The sequence below is a fragment of the Triticum urartu genome, chromosome 7A (genome assembly GCF_056163025.1).
Source record: "Triticum urartu cultivar PI428250 chromosome 7A, HENAU_Tu73, whole genome shotgun sequence".
In the NCBI taxonomy this organism is placed as follows: Eukaryota; Viridiplantae; Streptophyta; class Magnoliopsida; order Poales; family Poaceae; genus Triticum; species Triticum urartu.
Window position 1 is genome coordinate 519567834 of NC_141879.1, and position 16596 is coordinate 519584429.

Here is a 16596-nt window from a genome sequence, read left to right on the forward strand (position 1 = left end):
CTCATGGAACATTTTGCTAACCTAACAAGCTCATGTGCTACTTTATTTTTTTTTTATTACAATGTTCAAAACTGATTTGAGGAAAATCACAGGCCATAAAAAACAATCCTCAAAAATTGCAGCCGCCGCTCCCGCAGACTGTCCTCCGTTCTTCATTATGTCAATGGCTTCCATATTATCAGAATTGATAATAAAATGATTACAACCCGTCTTTTGTGCCAACAGTAGACCAAACCTGAGTGCTAACGCCTCTGCTGTCAGAATATTTGCACAGTACTAAATCTTCCAGTTACCACTTACTATGAAGTTTCCTTTGTCATTTTTAATAACAGCATCCGCTGTCCCCCTAAGCTGATCATGATAAAAAAAAGCATCCACATTCAATTTGACAAACTCCATGGAAGGTCTGCACCATCTTTCACTATTTCTCTTTGCTTTAGGAGAGTGGGCATTTATATAATTCACTGTTATAGCCCGAATCCCCATCAAGGTTTGGGACGCCTCCTGAGACTTACCCTCATGGATTATTTTCCGTCTATTCCACCATAAATACCAATTAGCTATAGCGATTAGTTTCCCTACATTTCGGAAGCCCAAGATGAGTAGTTCATGATCAAGCATAAGAGTAAGAATTTAAGGACTGCTCTCCTGCACCGAATGACGCAGACTTTTCTTTACCACTTCATACGGCCCCAAATATTCCTACACTTCTTTTGCCTTCTGGCACAGAAATAATATATGTTTCGTGCCCTCTCGCCCATCCAAACATGTTGGGCAGTTTGGCTGAGTTTTTATATGTCTGTTGGCCAATGTAACACGACACGGTAGAGTCCCGTGAAGCGTCCGCCAAATAAAAATTTTAACCTTCATGATACTTTACAAAACTCGGTGTGCATCAGTATCCTCCTGAGTCATCACCATGCTCACTATAGCGTTGCTCTCGTTAGCGGTTTTTGTTCTTCTTTCTCATTGGCGTGTTCCGGCATCCCCGTGACGTAATCACCTATGTCTGGCCAGACGATGATGAATGTCATCACACCGAGAGGGTCCTAAGAATATCTCTCCATCATCGGAGCAAAAAATCCCACTCTTGAGCTATCCGGTCGCTTGTCAAACTTTCCGGTGAGCCTAAAAGTTGTCGTTATGTTCACCTTGTTACAGATGACGTTTCAGCAACCCCAAAACCCACCTTCTGGTAGGAAGTAACAGAGACACTCTAATGGTCTGAGGAACCAAAACACATGCTAACACTTCGTGCTATAACAAATGATTTCAGACGATATAGTCACAAAGTATAACCGACAAGAGAATCCACTCCTGCCATAATGCTTTGCCAAGTACAAGAGGAGCCCTTTTTAATACTGCGCTCATCAAATCGCTCTCTGGGAAATAATTGGCTCTTAGGATTGTTGCACATAACGATCCAGGATTATCCAAGGGTTAGTTGGCTAGAGAGCGCTCAAATCTACGATTCTAGTAAAAGAACGCACAGAAAGACCAACCTGTGGTTGGATGGTTAGAGGGGCTGTGGTATCTCCAGCCCATCAGGGTTCAAGTCCTGGTGCTCAAGATGATATGCCAGATCAGTTTTTCGGAGGTGCTCATAAGGGTAGGGTGTGCGTGTGTGCGTTCATAGGGTGAGTGTATGCGCGTGTATATGAGCGCTTGCGTCTGTACTGTGTTCAAAAAAGATCCCGTAAAATAGCACATCTCGTTAAAAGAAATTGCAGGTGACCGCATATTATCTACCACATACCCTATATTTGCTGTTTTCGAGCCAATTTTTGAGGTGAACCGTAAAATAGTCAACGTCGGAGCAGGTAGTAGGAATGTCGCCCGGGCAAGCAGATGAGCTTGGCAGCGGCCGCCGGAGCATCGCCGGAGTAGCGGGGCTCGGCAGCGACAGTCGGAGCATCACCAGAGCGAGCGAAAGAGCTCGATAGCGGCCGTCGGAGCGTCGCCGAAGCAGCGGAGCTCAACAGCGGTCGTCGAAAGCATCGCCGAAGCAAGCGAAGGAGCCCGGCAGGACCGTCGTCGGAGCATCGCCGCTTAGCGACCGCCGGAGCCTCGCCAGAGGGTCGCCGAAGCAAGCGGAGGAGCGTCCTGTTGGGAAACGTAGTAGAAAACAAAAAAATCATCCAACGAAAGCCCAGGAACAATATAAAGATGCATATTGGGTTTGGATCAACCATCATTACCGACATCGGAGTGCAGCGGAGATAGATGAGTCGGTGTAGATCGTACTTGGAGTCTCTCAAACATCAATAACGATCCCGCGAACCGCCCTCAGACGGAAGACCGAAAGCACGATCTCTCTATTTGGTTGCAAGCGTACAGTCTTCATGATCCGGCAGCGCTTCGCCGTCCAGAGCTAATCGTCGCCGGAGAATTAGAGGAAGGAGATTAGAACCACACGGGGCTTCTAATTATGAGGATTAAAGGTGGCTAGGGCTAGCTCTAGTCAACTAGGACCAACTAAAATTAGAACTAGATCAAATAGAGGAGGCTCCAAAACTTGTGTGTACTATAGAGCAAAATCCCCAGTATATATATGTTGGAGGGGAGGGAGAGGGCAGCCACCAAGGGGCCCTTGTGGCCCAAGTTGCCTTCCACCTCTTGGTCTTTTTAGGCCCATTGATATTTAAATTAAATATAAAATGTTCTAAATATTTTCAGACCATTATATATAATTTAACATCTCTAGAAACATTTTGCACCTATATATATATATATATTTATTAGTAAAACCCGATATTCACCGAAACCCTTCCGGTGACCCCGAAACGCTTCTAGAACCTCTCGGAACTATTCCGGATATTGATGAAACAATTTCATAAATATATTCTCATTACTCCAGTACCACTAACACTCAGTAAATCGTGATTACCTTAAGCTTGTGACCCCGTAGGTTCGGTAATCATGGACATGAGCGAAACCCCTTCGTTCAATGACAATAGCGGAACCGTGGACATCCATATCGGTCCCTATGATTACACAAATGATATTTGATGAACCTTTGGTTATCATGTGATGTTCCCTTTGCTTCGCGATACATTACAAAACTCAGTGTGCATCGGTATCCTCCTGAGTCATCACCATGCTCACTATACCGTTGCTCCCATTACCGATTTTTGTTCTTCTTTCTCATTCGCGTGTTCAGGCATCCCTGTGACATAGTCACCTGTGTCTGGCCAGACGATGATGAATGCCGTTACATCGAGAGGGCCCTAAGAATATCTCTCCATCGTTGGAGCAAAAAATGCCACTCTTGAGCTATCCGGTCACTTGTCAAACTTTCTGGTGAGCCTAAAAGTTGTTGTTATGATCACCTTGTTATAGATGACATTTGAGCAACCCCAAAGCCCACCGTATGGTAGGAAGTGACCGGGACACTCTAATGGTTTGAGGAACCAAAACACATGCTAATGCTCTGTGCTATAATAGATGATTTCAGACGATATACTTGAAGGAAATATGCCCTAGAGGCAATAATAAAGTTATTATTTATTTCTTCATATCATGATAAATATTTATTATTCATGCTAGAATTGTATTAACCGGAAACATAATACATGTGTCAATACATAGACAAACATAGTGTCACTAGTATGCCTCTACTTGACTAGCTCGTTGATCAAAGATGGTTGAGTTTCCTAGCCATAGACATAAGTTATCATTTGATTAACGGGATCACATCATTAGGAGAATGATGTGATTGACTTGACCCATTTCGTTATCTTAGCACTTGATCGTTTAGTTTACTGCTATTGCTTTCTCCATGACTTATACATGTTCCTATGACTATGAGATTATGCAACTCCCGAATACCAGAAGAACACTTTGTGTGCTACCAAACATCACAACGTAATTGGGTGATTATAAAGGTGCTCTACAAGTGTCTCTGATGGTGTTTGTTGAGTTGGCATAGATCAAGAATAGGATTTGTCACTCCGATTGTCGGAGAGGTATCTCTGGGCCCTCTCGGTAATGCACATCACTATAAGCCTTGCAAGCAATGTGACTAATGAGTTAGTTACGGGATGATGCACTACAGAACGAGTAAAGAGACTTGCTGGTAATGAGATTGAGCTAGGTATTAAGATACCGACGATCGAATCTCGGGCAAGTAACTTACCGATGACAAAGGGAACAACGTATATTGTTATGCGGTTTGACCGATAAAGATCTTCATAGAATATGTAGGAACCAATATGAGCATCCAGGTTCTGCTATTGGTTATTGACCGGAGACGTGTCTTGATCATGTCTACATAGTTCTCAAACACGTAGGGTCCGCACGCTTAAAGTTCTGTGACGATCGGTATTATGAGTTTTTGTGTTTTGATGTACCGAAGGTAGTTCAGAGTCCCGGATATGATCACGGACATGACGAGGAGTCTCGAATTGGTCGAGACGTAAAGATCGATATATTGGACGACTATGTTCGGACACCGGAAGTGTTTCGGGAGGTTTCGGGCATATACTGGAGTACCAGGGGTTACCGGAACCCCCCGGGGAGTATATTGGGCCTAATGAGCCCTAGTGGGAGAAGAGGAGGGGCGGCCAAGGGCAGCCGCGCGCCCCCTCCCCCTCTAGTCCGAATTGGACAAGGAGGGGGGCGCCCCCCTTTCCTTCTCTTCCTCTCTCCCTTCCTTCCCTTCTCCTACTCCTACTAGGAGTAGGACTCCCCTCTTGGCGTGCCCCCCTCCTTGGCCGGCCGCCTCCCCCCTAGCTCCTTTATATACGGGGGCAAGGGGGCACCCCAGGGACACAACAATTGATCATTGATCTCTTAGCCGTGTGCGGTGCCCCCCTCCACCATAATCCACCTCGGTCATATCGTAGCGGTGCTTAGGCGAAGCCCTGCGCCGGTAGCATCATCATCACCATCACCACGCCGTCGTGCTGATGGAGCTCTTCCCGGAAGCTCTACTGGATCATGAGCTCGCGGGACGTCACCGAGCTGAATGTGTGTTGAACGCGGAGTTGCCGTACGTTCGGTGCTGAGGATCGGTCGATCGTGAAGACGTACGATCACATCAACCGCGTTGTTATAACGCTTCCGCTTACGGTCTACGAGGGTACGTAGACAACACTCTCCCCTCTCGTTGTTGTGCATCACCATGATCTTGCATGTGCGTAGGATTTTTTTTAAAATTACTACGTTCCCCAACAGTGGAATCCGAGCCAGGTTTATGCGTAGATGTTATATGCATGAGTAGAACACAAGTGAGTTGTGGGCGATAGAAGTCATACTTTGGTTCGGCGATATTGTTGGATGAAGCAGCCCGGACCGACATTACGCGTACGCTTACGCGAGACTGGTTCTACTGACGTGCTTTGCACACAGGTGGCTGGCGGGTGTCAGTTTCTCCAACTTTAGTTGAACCGAGTGTGGCTACGCCCGGTCCTTGTGAAGGTTAAAACATCACTAACTTGACGAAATATCGTTGTGGTTTTGATGCGTAGGTAAGAACGGTTCTTGCTCAGCCCGTAGCAGCCACATAAAACTTGCAACAACAAAGTAGAGGGCGTCTAACTTGTTTTTGCAGGGCATGTTGTGACGTGATATGGTCAAGACATGATGCTATATTTATTGTATGAGATGATCATGTTTTGTAACAGAGTTATCGGCAACTGGCAGGAGCCATATGGTTGTCGCTTTATTGTATGCAATGCAATCGCCCTGTAATTGCTTTACTTTATCACTAAGCGGTAGCGATAGTCGTAGAAGCAATAGTTGGCGAGACAACAATGATGCTACGATGGAGATCAAGGTGTTGCGCCGGTGACGATGGTAATCATGACGGTGCTTTGGAGATGGAGATCAAAGGCACAAGATGATGATGGCCATACCATATCACTTATATTGATTGCATGTGATGTTTATCCTTTATGCATCTTATTTTGCTTTGTTTGACGGTAGCATTATAAGATGATCTCTCACTAAATTTCAAGGTAAAAGTGTTCTCCCTGAGTATGCACCGTTGCCAAAGTTCGTCGTGCCGAGACACCACGTGATGATCGGGTGTGATAAGCTCAACGTTCATCTACAATGGGTGTAAGACAGTTTTACACACGCAGAATACTCGAGTTAAACTTGACGAGCCTAGCATATGCAGATATGGCCTCGGAATACTGAGACCGAAAGGTCGAGCGTGAATCATATAGTAGATATGATCAACATAGAGATGTTCACCATTGAAAACTACTCCATCTCATGTGATGATCGGTTATGGTTTAGTTGATATGGATCACGTGATCACTTAGATGATTAGAGGGATGTCTATCTAAGTGGGAGTTCTTAAGTAATATGATTAATTGAACTTTAATTTATCATGAACTTAGTACCTGATAGTATTTTGCTTGTCTATGTTATTGTAGATAGATGGCTCGTGTTGTTGTTTCGTTGAATTTTAATGCGTTCCTTGAGAAAGCAAAGTTGAAAGATGATGGTAGCAATTACACGGACTGGGTCTGTAACTTGAGGATTATCCTCTTGCTGCACAAAAGAATTACGTCCTGGAAGCACCGCTGGGTGCCAGGCCTGCTGCAGATGCTACTGACGACGTTAAGAACGTTTGGCAGAGCAAAGCTGATGACTACTCGATAGTTCAGTGTTCCATGCTTTAAGGCTTAGAACCGGGACTTCAATGACGTTTTGAACGTCATGGAGCATATGATATGTTCCAGGAGTTGAAGTTGATATTTCAAGCAAATGCCTGGATTGAGAGATATGAAGTCTCCAATAAGTTCTACAGCTGCAAGATGGAGGAGAATAGTTCTGTCAGTGAACATATACTCAAAATGTCTGGGTATAACAATCACTTGATTCAACTGGGGGTTAATCTTCCGGATGATAGTGTCATTGACAGAATTCTTCAATCACTGCCACCAAGCTACAAGAGCTTCATGATGAACTATAATATGCAAGGGATGGATAAGACAATTCCCAAGCTCTTCGCAATGCTAAAGGCTGCGGAGGTAGAAATCAAAAGGGAGCATCAAGTGTTGATGGTCAACAAGACCACCAGTTTCAAGAAAGAAGGGAAGAAGAAGGGGAACTTCAAGAAGAACGGCAAACAAGTTGCTGCTCAAGAGAAGAAACCTAAGTCTGGACCTAAGCCAGAGACTGAGTGCTTCTACTGCAAACAGACAGGTCACTGGAAGCGGAACTGCCCCAAGTATTTGGCGAATAAGAAGGATGGCAAGGTGAACAAAGGTATATGTGATATACACGTTATTGATGTGTACCTTACTAGAGCTCGCAGTAGCACCTGGGTATTTGATATTGGTTCTGTTGCTAATATTTGCAACTCGAAACAGGGACTACGGATTAAACGAAGACTGGCTAAGGACGAGGTGACGATGCGCGTGGGAAATGGTTCCAAAGTCGATGTGACCGCCGTCGGCATGCCACCTCTACATCTACCTTCGGGATTAGTTTTAGACCTGAATAATTGTTATTTGGTGTCAGCGTTAAGCATGAACATTATATCTGGGTCTTGTTTGATGCGAGACGATTATTCATTTAAATCTGAGAATAATGGTTGTTCTATTTATATGAGTAATATCTTTTATGGTCATGCACCCTTGAAGAGTGGTCTATTTGTGTTGAATCTCAATAGTAGTGATACACATATTCATAATGTTGAAGCCAAAAGATGCAGAGTTGATAATGATAGTGCAACTTATTTGTGGCACTGCCATTTAGGTCATATTGGTGTAAAGCGCATGAAGAAACTCCATACTGATGGACTTCTGGAATCACTTGATTATGAATCACTTGGTACTTGCGAACCATGCCTCATGGGCAAGATGACTAAAACGCCGTTCTCCGGAATAATGGAGTGAGCAATAGATTTATTGGAAATCATACATACTGATGTATGTGGTCCGATGAATATTGAGGCTCATGGCGGGTATCGTTATTTTCTCACCTTCACAGATGATTTGAGCAGATATGGGTATATCTACTTAATGAAGCATAAATCTAAAACATTTGAAAAGTTCAAAGAATTTCATAGTGAAGTGGAAAATCATCGTAACAAGAAAATAAAGTTTCTACGATCTGATCGTGGAGGAGAATTTTTGAGTTACGAGTTTGGTCTACATTTGAAACAATGCAGAATAGTTTCGCAACTCACGCCACCCGGAACACCACAGCGTAATGGTGTATCCGAACGTCGTAATCGTACATTACTAGATATGGTGCGATCTATGATGTCTCTTGCTGATTTACCGCTATCATTTTGGGGTTATGCTTTAGGGACGGATGCATTCACGTTAAATAGGGCACCATTGAAATCCGTTGAGACGACGCCTTATGAACTATGGTTTGGCAAGAAACCAAAGTTGTCGTTTCTTAAAGTCTGGGGCTGCGATGCTTATGTGAAAAATCTTCAACCTGATAAGCTCGAACCCAAATCGGAGAAATGTGTCTTCATAGGATACCCAAAGGAAACTGTTGGGTACACCTTCTATCACAGATCCGAAGGCAAGACATTTGTTGCTAAGAATGGATCCTTTCTAGAGAAGGAGTTTCTCTCGAAAGAAGTGAGTGGAAGGAAAGTAGAACTTGATGAGGTAACTGTACCTGCTCCCTTATTGGAAAGTAGTTCATCACAGAAACCGGTTCCTATGACGCCTACACCAATTAGTGAGGAAGCTAATGATATTGATCATGAAACTTCAGATCAAGTTACTACTGAACCTCGTAGGTCAACCAGAGTAAGATCCGCTCTAGAGTGGTAAGGTAATCCTATTCTGGAGGTCATGTTACTTGACCAAGGTGAACCTACGAACTATGAAGAAGCGATGGTGAGCCCAGATTCCGCAAAATGGCTTGAAGCCATGAAATCTGAGATGGGATCCATGTATGAGAACAAAGTGTGGACTTTGGTTGACTTGCCCGATGATCGGCAAGCCATAGAAAATAAATGGATCTTCAAGAAGAAGACTGACGCTGACGGTAATGTTACTGTTTACAAAGCTCGACTACGATGAGACTTTCTCACCCGTAGCGATGCTTAAGTCTGTTCGAATCATGTTAGCAATTGCCGCATTTTATGATTATGAAATTTGGAAAATGGATGTCAAAACTGTATTCCTGAATGGATTTCTGGAAGAAGAGTTGTATATGATGCAACCAGAAGGTTTTGTCGATCCAAAGGGAGCTAACAAAGTGTGCAAGCTCCAACGATCCATTTATGGACTGGTGCAAGCCTCTCGGAGTTGGAATAAACGTTTTGATAGTGTGATCAAAGCATATGGTTTTATACAGACTTTTGAAGAAGCCTGCATTTACAAAAAAGTGAGTGGGAGCTCTGTAGCATTTCTAATATTATATGTGGATGACATATTGTTGGTTGGAAATGATATAGAATTTCTGGATAGCATAAAAGGATACTCGAATAAGAGTTTTTCAATGAAAGAACTCGGTGAAGCTGCTTACATATTGGGCATCAAGATCTATAGAGATAGATCAAGACGCTTAATTGGACTTTCACAAAGCACATACCTTGACAAAGTTTTGAAGAAGTTCAAAATGGATCAAGCAAGAAAGGTTTCTTGCCTGTGTTACAAGGTGTGAAGTTGAGTCAGACTCAATGACCGACCACTGCAGAAGATAGAGAGAAAATGAAAAGTGTTCCCTATGCTTCAGCCATAGGCTCTATCATGTATGCAATGTTGTGTACCAGACCTGATGCGTGCCTTGCTATTAGTTTAGCAGGGAGGTACCAAAGTAATCCAGGAGTGGATCACTGGACAGCGGTCAAGAACATCCTGAAGTACCTAAAGAGGACTAAGGATATGTTTCTCATTTATGGAGGTGACAAAGAGCTCGTCGTAAATGGTTACGTCAATGCAAGCTTTGAAACTGATCCGGATGATTTTAAATTGCAAACCGGATACGTGTTTATATTGAACGGTGGAGCTGTCAGTTGGTGCAGTTCTAAACAAAGCGTCGTGGCGGGATCTACGTGTGAAGCGGAGTACATAGCTGCTTCGGAAGCAGCAAATGAAGGAGTCTGGATGAAGGAGTTCATATCCGATCTAGGTGTCATACCTAGTGCATCGGGTCCAATGAAAATCTTTTGTGACAATACTGCTGCAATTGCCTTAGCAAATGAATCCAGATTTCACAAGAGAACTGTCGTGGTTTTGTCACGGCAGATGTCCTCATGAAAGGACTTAGTCGTGGAGCCATCGCGACGGGTTAGCTTGAAGGGGTTAAAGAAGACATAGGGACGCAAGAGAGTTTATACTAGTTCGGCCCCTTCGATGAAGGTAAAAGCCTACGTCTAGTTGTGATGGAATTGATGGGGTTTCGATGACTAGGGAGCAAACAAGCTTCGCCTATGTCTCGAGTTGTTGTCTCTTCTCTAAACCGCCGCCGGGTCGTCCCCTTATATACACGGGTGACGCCCGTCGGTTCACAGATTCCCAATACCGGCTCATAGATGTGTTCGGTTTGGTCTCTACTTATTCCTAACTTACAATACAAGTTACATACCAACGTCGGTTTACGGCTACAGGCCTTGAACCGACTATGGGCCTTGAGCCCTCATCTGCCTTCTTGGGTTTTAACATGGTTAACTACTGAAGAAGTTAACCCGGCCCGGATAGGCCGGTTTACGCCCAGTAGTGATATCCTCAACATTAGGCCCCAGATTGATTTGAACAGGTTCATGTCAATCCTTAGCAAAAATCTTCATTTTCAACATCTTCTTGTAGTTGTTGAACTGCCGTGATGTCATCTTCTCTGGTCGTTGTAAACCAGCGTGACGTCACCTGTTTAACAGGTCTGCGACAATTAAGGCGACAACTTCGTTTCCAAACCCACGGTCCCTTGCCTTATAAATACGACCGAAGGGTCATTTCTTTTTCCCCTTCGTGCCCTTCTGCTTCGTCTTCCCCGCGTCGTCCAGCTTCGGAGCTCCTCCGCCGTCGACGACCTCTACTCCAACCTTGGCCGCTGCATCACCCTGATTGTACCAGAGCATCGCGGTGACCTTCTGTTTCTTCCTCGGCTCCGGTGAGTTCTTCACCTTTTCCCCCGTAGATCCGTTCTAGGGTTTCCAAGTTCTTCAGTGTTCATTGTCTGCTTCGTACTCATATGATAGATCTTAGATGAACCTGTGAACCTTTGCTCTGTGTAGCGGTAGTTCTTAGCATCCGCCTTTACTTATATGCTTCAAGACCATAGATCTACCTGTATTTCTGCCCATTGATTCGGTACTGTTCTTTTTTGAACCTTGAATATTTTCCTTGTTTTCTGAACTTGCTTTAGATCCGTCGCTGTAGAGAAATCTTGTGAAATCTGTTTTTGTATACTTATCCATCCGCAATCTCAACTGTTTCAATGCTTAGATCCGGCGGTTTAACTTTGTAGAAAAATTGCCAAACCGGTATATACCATTAGTCCCCTTGTTGAACCGCCGGATGTTGTTGCTTCATAAAACTCCGGTTTAGATAGAACTGTCTCCGGTTTAACATTGTACATACCAGTGCACTTTAATCAATTCGTTCTTGAACCGGAATCACCTATCTTGTAGATTTCATCATGGCCAAGCAAGTATATGAGTGCAACTGGGTTCCTTCTCGCGTCACAGAGACTCAATTGAACAACTTAGTCCTGATCGCCGCTTTAGGCAGCAAAAACACCATCCATTGGAGAGCCCCTGGCAAAGAATGTCCTCCCACACCTCAAGAAGGAGAGGTCATCGTTTTCGTAGACCACTTAGCCCGGGGCTTTAAGCCGCCTGGTTCTAAATTTTACCGGGACGTTTTAGCCGATTTTCAACTCCATCCACAAGACACTGGCCCCAACTCTGTTACAAACATGTGTCACTTCCAAGTGCTCTGTGAGGTGTTCTTTCAAGAGGAGCCCACAGTGGAATTGTTCAGAGACTGTTTCCATCTAAACCGCCGTACTGAGTTTTCTGATGGTTCCAATACAGAATTGGGCGGTGTGGCGATTCAGAAAAGGAAAGAGGTCACATACCCTCACGCCAAACTGCACAGCCACCCCAAAGAGTGGAATCAAACATGGTTCTATTGCAAAGACACCTCCCCTGCTGGTGAAAATCCTTTGCCTGGCTTTCGTCTGGAGCGGCTTAGCAATACACACCCCTTTGCGCAAAGGTTGACTGCCAAGGAGAGAAGAAAATACGCTCCTCAACTGTCCAAGATCAGAGCCTTCATGGCCAATGGTTTAAGCGGAGTTGATCTTGCTCGCTGTTGGATATCGTGGAGCATACTGCCCCTTAGTCAGCGCTCCGGTTTAATGTGCGAGTATACCGGCAGTGTTGATGACCCACTGCGACATGCTAACATCCAGCTCACCGACGAAGAAATCACAGAGGCTGTGAATAAAATGCTGAATGAACCGGAACACGTCTGTGCTCGAACCGGACTGCTTCCCTTCTGTGCCACCAACAAACCACCAGCTGTAAGAACTTGATTTTTTGTTTTTACTGAACCTGTTATTGATATATCTGGTCATTGTTTAATATCAATGTCTGCTTAAACAGGTTAATGATCCGTTTTGGAGCAAGAAACTTCCACAGGAGAAGCCAGAAAAACCAGTCAAACCGGAACGACCAACCCGACCAAAGACTAAAGTCGTGAAACGGCCTGCTCCCAAGAAGAAAACCACTGCATCTTCTGATCCGGCCCCTGATGATGATGCGGATAATCCGGACCTTGAGGTAGAGCTTGGCTCACTTGGCTTATTTTTCATGCGTCTTATTGATGATGATATTTGTCAGGATGATGCCGAAGCCAGCCATGCTGATGCTGCAGAGGTAATTATTCTCTCTTCCGATTCAGACCCTTTGCCTTCACTAAAAATCCGTCGGGCAAACCGGAAGGTTAAATTTTCTCATCCTCTTGCTTACTTGGATCCCAAATTTCTTATGAAGACCCAACAGCACGAAGCTCGCCGCATAACCCGGCATAGTGGCCAGGTAGTTACCTCCACCGGTTTACCGAATAGTCCGGTTCGGAAACGCCGTTCAGAGGTCTCTAATTTGCTTGTCAGTGCTTGTCCTAAAGCGGGCTGTTTTCGTCAACCTCTTAATCCATCTGACTCCGACTATCAGGTTACTTCCCACTCATCCTCTGGCGAGTCATCGTCTACTCAGCTGCCACCGCTCAAAACGGTGCTTGGGTAAGCTATACTTATCATAATATTTCCGGTACATCACCTTGGAACATATGTTGTATTTGACTTTGTTATTCCTTTCAGGGCCAAGCCTAGGCCGAGCAAGAAGGCTCGCCTGGATAAAGCGGCCGAGGAGGATGCCGTCCCTGAACCGGGCAAAACACCAGATCTTGAAGCGGCTATTCCTGAAGATATACCCAATGATCCACCGCAGTGAGATGACGATCTTATTGCTGAAGAGAGGCCTATTGATACCTCAAGTCCTGTCAACCAACCCACAAGCCCCATCCGGAATGAGAAATCCACCAATCCAACAAAGCCTACTGATAAGCCAACGGCCCCAGTGCAAACCGGCGACGCCAAGGATGATGAAGTTGTTATTACCGGCATTGGCCATACAGAGCCAAGCAATCCTGTCGCTTTGTCTAAACATACTGCCAAGGAAGAATTTGCTGCCTTTGGCAAAGGCAAATGGAATGTTGATCTAGCGACTTACGCTGCTCTGAACGCCCAAGACATCCATTCCGGCTATCTGAACCGGCTGTATACCAGTCGTGACTATGAAGCCGGTCTGGTTAACATGATGAAAGATAAATATGAGGTAACTTCCATATGCTCTTTCCTGCTTGTATGTTTCAATTCTTGCCGACTCTCTTAGCCCCAAGGGCCGGTTTGTAATCTTCTTTCAAACTAGGACTTACTAATATAAATCTTAATGCCTCAAAATTCGCTGATGTAGCCCCCAAGGGCCGGTTCAACTTAGTGTAGTTAAACCGGGACTTAAGTAATTAATATCACCGGATCAGAACTTATTTGAAGAAATATCCATTAGCCCCCAAGTGCCAAGTTGAATACTTGTATTGAGCTTGGGACTTTGTAAGCAATTGAAAGATGAAGATCGAATATGCATTAGCCCCCCAAGTACCAAGTGCATAACTTGTTATGTGGTTGGTACTTCAATTCTTGTACCGTTTTGCTGAATCATATAACTGTCTGTATGCAGGCTGAGCTGAAGACCAAAGAGACCCAAATCGCCAATCTCCAAGAAAATCTGAAGTCCCAACAGACTAAAACCTCAAAAGCAAAAGAGGAGTTGACCAGCGCCTTAAGCGTCATGGAACAGCTTAAGAAGGATTTCAAGAAGGAGCGGGCGGATTGGGCTACTGAAAAATCCGCTTTAACCAAACGAGCAGAAGACGCCGAGGCTGCACTAAAACCGGTGGTGGATGAATTGACCAGCATAAAGCGGCACGTGCATGCCATGACCACTGCTATCTTTGGTAAGCCGGTTTGATTTCTGAATTGATTCTGCCGTCTTATAGAGCTGCCGGTTTGTTAACCCTTTGTGATATTTCAGGGACACGCATTGGTCATTTGGGGTCAGATGTGCGGAAGAAATTGAAAGCCGCCTATACGTTGATCGAACAACTATACACTGGTGCACAGCGGATCATCTGTACTGCATCCCACAACAAGCCGGCGCCCACATTGATTCAGGACACTCTGCAGAAACTGTCGGTGCTTCCTGCCCGGGTTGAAGAGCTGAAGAAATCTGCTGCTCGAACCGGTGCGATCAATGCCTTAATCCGGGCAAAAGCTTGGGTGCCGGGTTTTGATCCTATTGAAGCGGCTCAGGGCTATCCTAGCTTGAAGGAAGACGGGTCAGAGTTTAGTGAAGCGGATCTGCGAGCAATAAACCGGGAGGTGCGTCCGCTAGCTTGTCAATTGGCTGAAGAAGCAGACTTGTCTCATTATCAAGCCCAATATGACAATCAAAACAAGCGAGTAGCTGCACCAATTCATGAAGCGGAAAATCTTATCCTCCAATCCGTAAGCATACTTACGCTCCCGATATTGAACCGTCGTTGCTGATCCATGATGAAGCTGTCTTTCGAGCATTAATGGGAATCGACTGGACAACTGTTGATTTCCAGCCGCTGGGTAGAGAAACTGAAGTTGAAGCGGCGCGGGATGACCCACAACCATCAGGCCAGGCTGGTGACCAAGCTTGAACCGGAAGCCGGTTTAAACTGCTTCTCCTTTGAAAAAACAATGATCTTGTTTTGGGCACCGTGTTGCCTTGTAATAGGCTAGCTGATACTCTCGATCTTAATATGCCTTCGTGCATAACCACTGCAACTTGTGCTTCCTTTGGGTGATGAACTTTCCAAAGTATTTTCTGCAACATAAAAAATCTTAAAGTGCCACCGCGGTTGTACCGTCAGGTGGAGTATGATGTCTGCATATATAAAATCAAAATATCTGAAATTTAAGCATATGATCAAATCTTTGAGATACATAATACCTGCCATCGTTGGGCATGAAGTTGGCTTAGCCAATCTTGAAGCGGAGGTTTCATAAACCCACACTGTTGGAGGAGATAGCAGCTCCTGTATATATATAATGCCGGTTTACCATGTAAACCGTGCCGGGTTATAATAAAGCACCGTGTTACTCCGTAATAGGATGTTAACAAAAAATCAAACCGGGCAAATAGTCTCCGGATTAAAAATACACCGTGTTCCGTCAATTGACAGTTTGAACCGGCTTAAAACTTTGTCGGTTTAAAAAACGCAACAAAAAGAAAGAAATATCTTTCAAAGAAAAAATGTGAAGCAAAGGCAATGATAAAACCGTTTGCAAAAAGAGGCTTATTTGAGCCAATCAGATGGCGTTACCATGGTCGAACACGACCAAGCTCCCGATAGGTGTAGCTATGGTTCAAGTCAGCCAGGTCCCCAAATGAAACCGTGGCATTTATGCCGATCAAGAGGCGTGGCAATGGTTCAGGTTTGACCAAGCCCCCAAGTGATTCTGTGGCCTTAGGCCGATCAAGAGGCGTGACTGGTTCAGACGTGACCAAGTCCCCAAGTGATCTGGTGGCTCTCGCCTATCAAGAGGTGTTGCATTGGTTCGGACATGACCAAGCCCCCAAGTGATATAACATAATGCTTTTGAAAAGCTAACTCAAGGGGTAAACCGGAGGCCGCTTTAGAACGACTCCGTGTAACCACACATGATGTAAAATAACAGATACCCGCTTTAGCTGAGGTTCCGGTTTATTCTATTTAATCATAATATATACATCGTCATAATATGTACATAAGTAGAGCCAATGGCTCAGGTATAGTAAGACCAAAGATGAGCTATGTTCCACGGCCTGTTGGTCTCTTCCTCTAATGTACGTGAGTCTTTATGCTCTCGAATATCGATCAGATAGTATGACCCGTTGTGCAGATTCTTGCTGACCACGAAAGGTCCCTCCCAAGGTGGGGATAGCTTATGCATATCAGTCTGGTCTTGGATGAGCCGAAGCACCAAATCTCCTTCCTGAAAGGCTCTGGTTCTGACTCGGCGACTGTGATAACGACGAAGATCCTGTTGGTAAATCGCCGAGTGGGCGGCTGCTATGTCACGTTCTTCATCCAA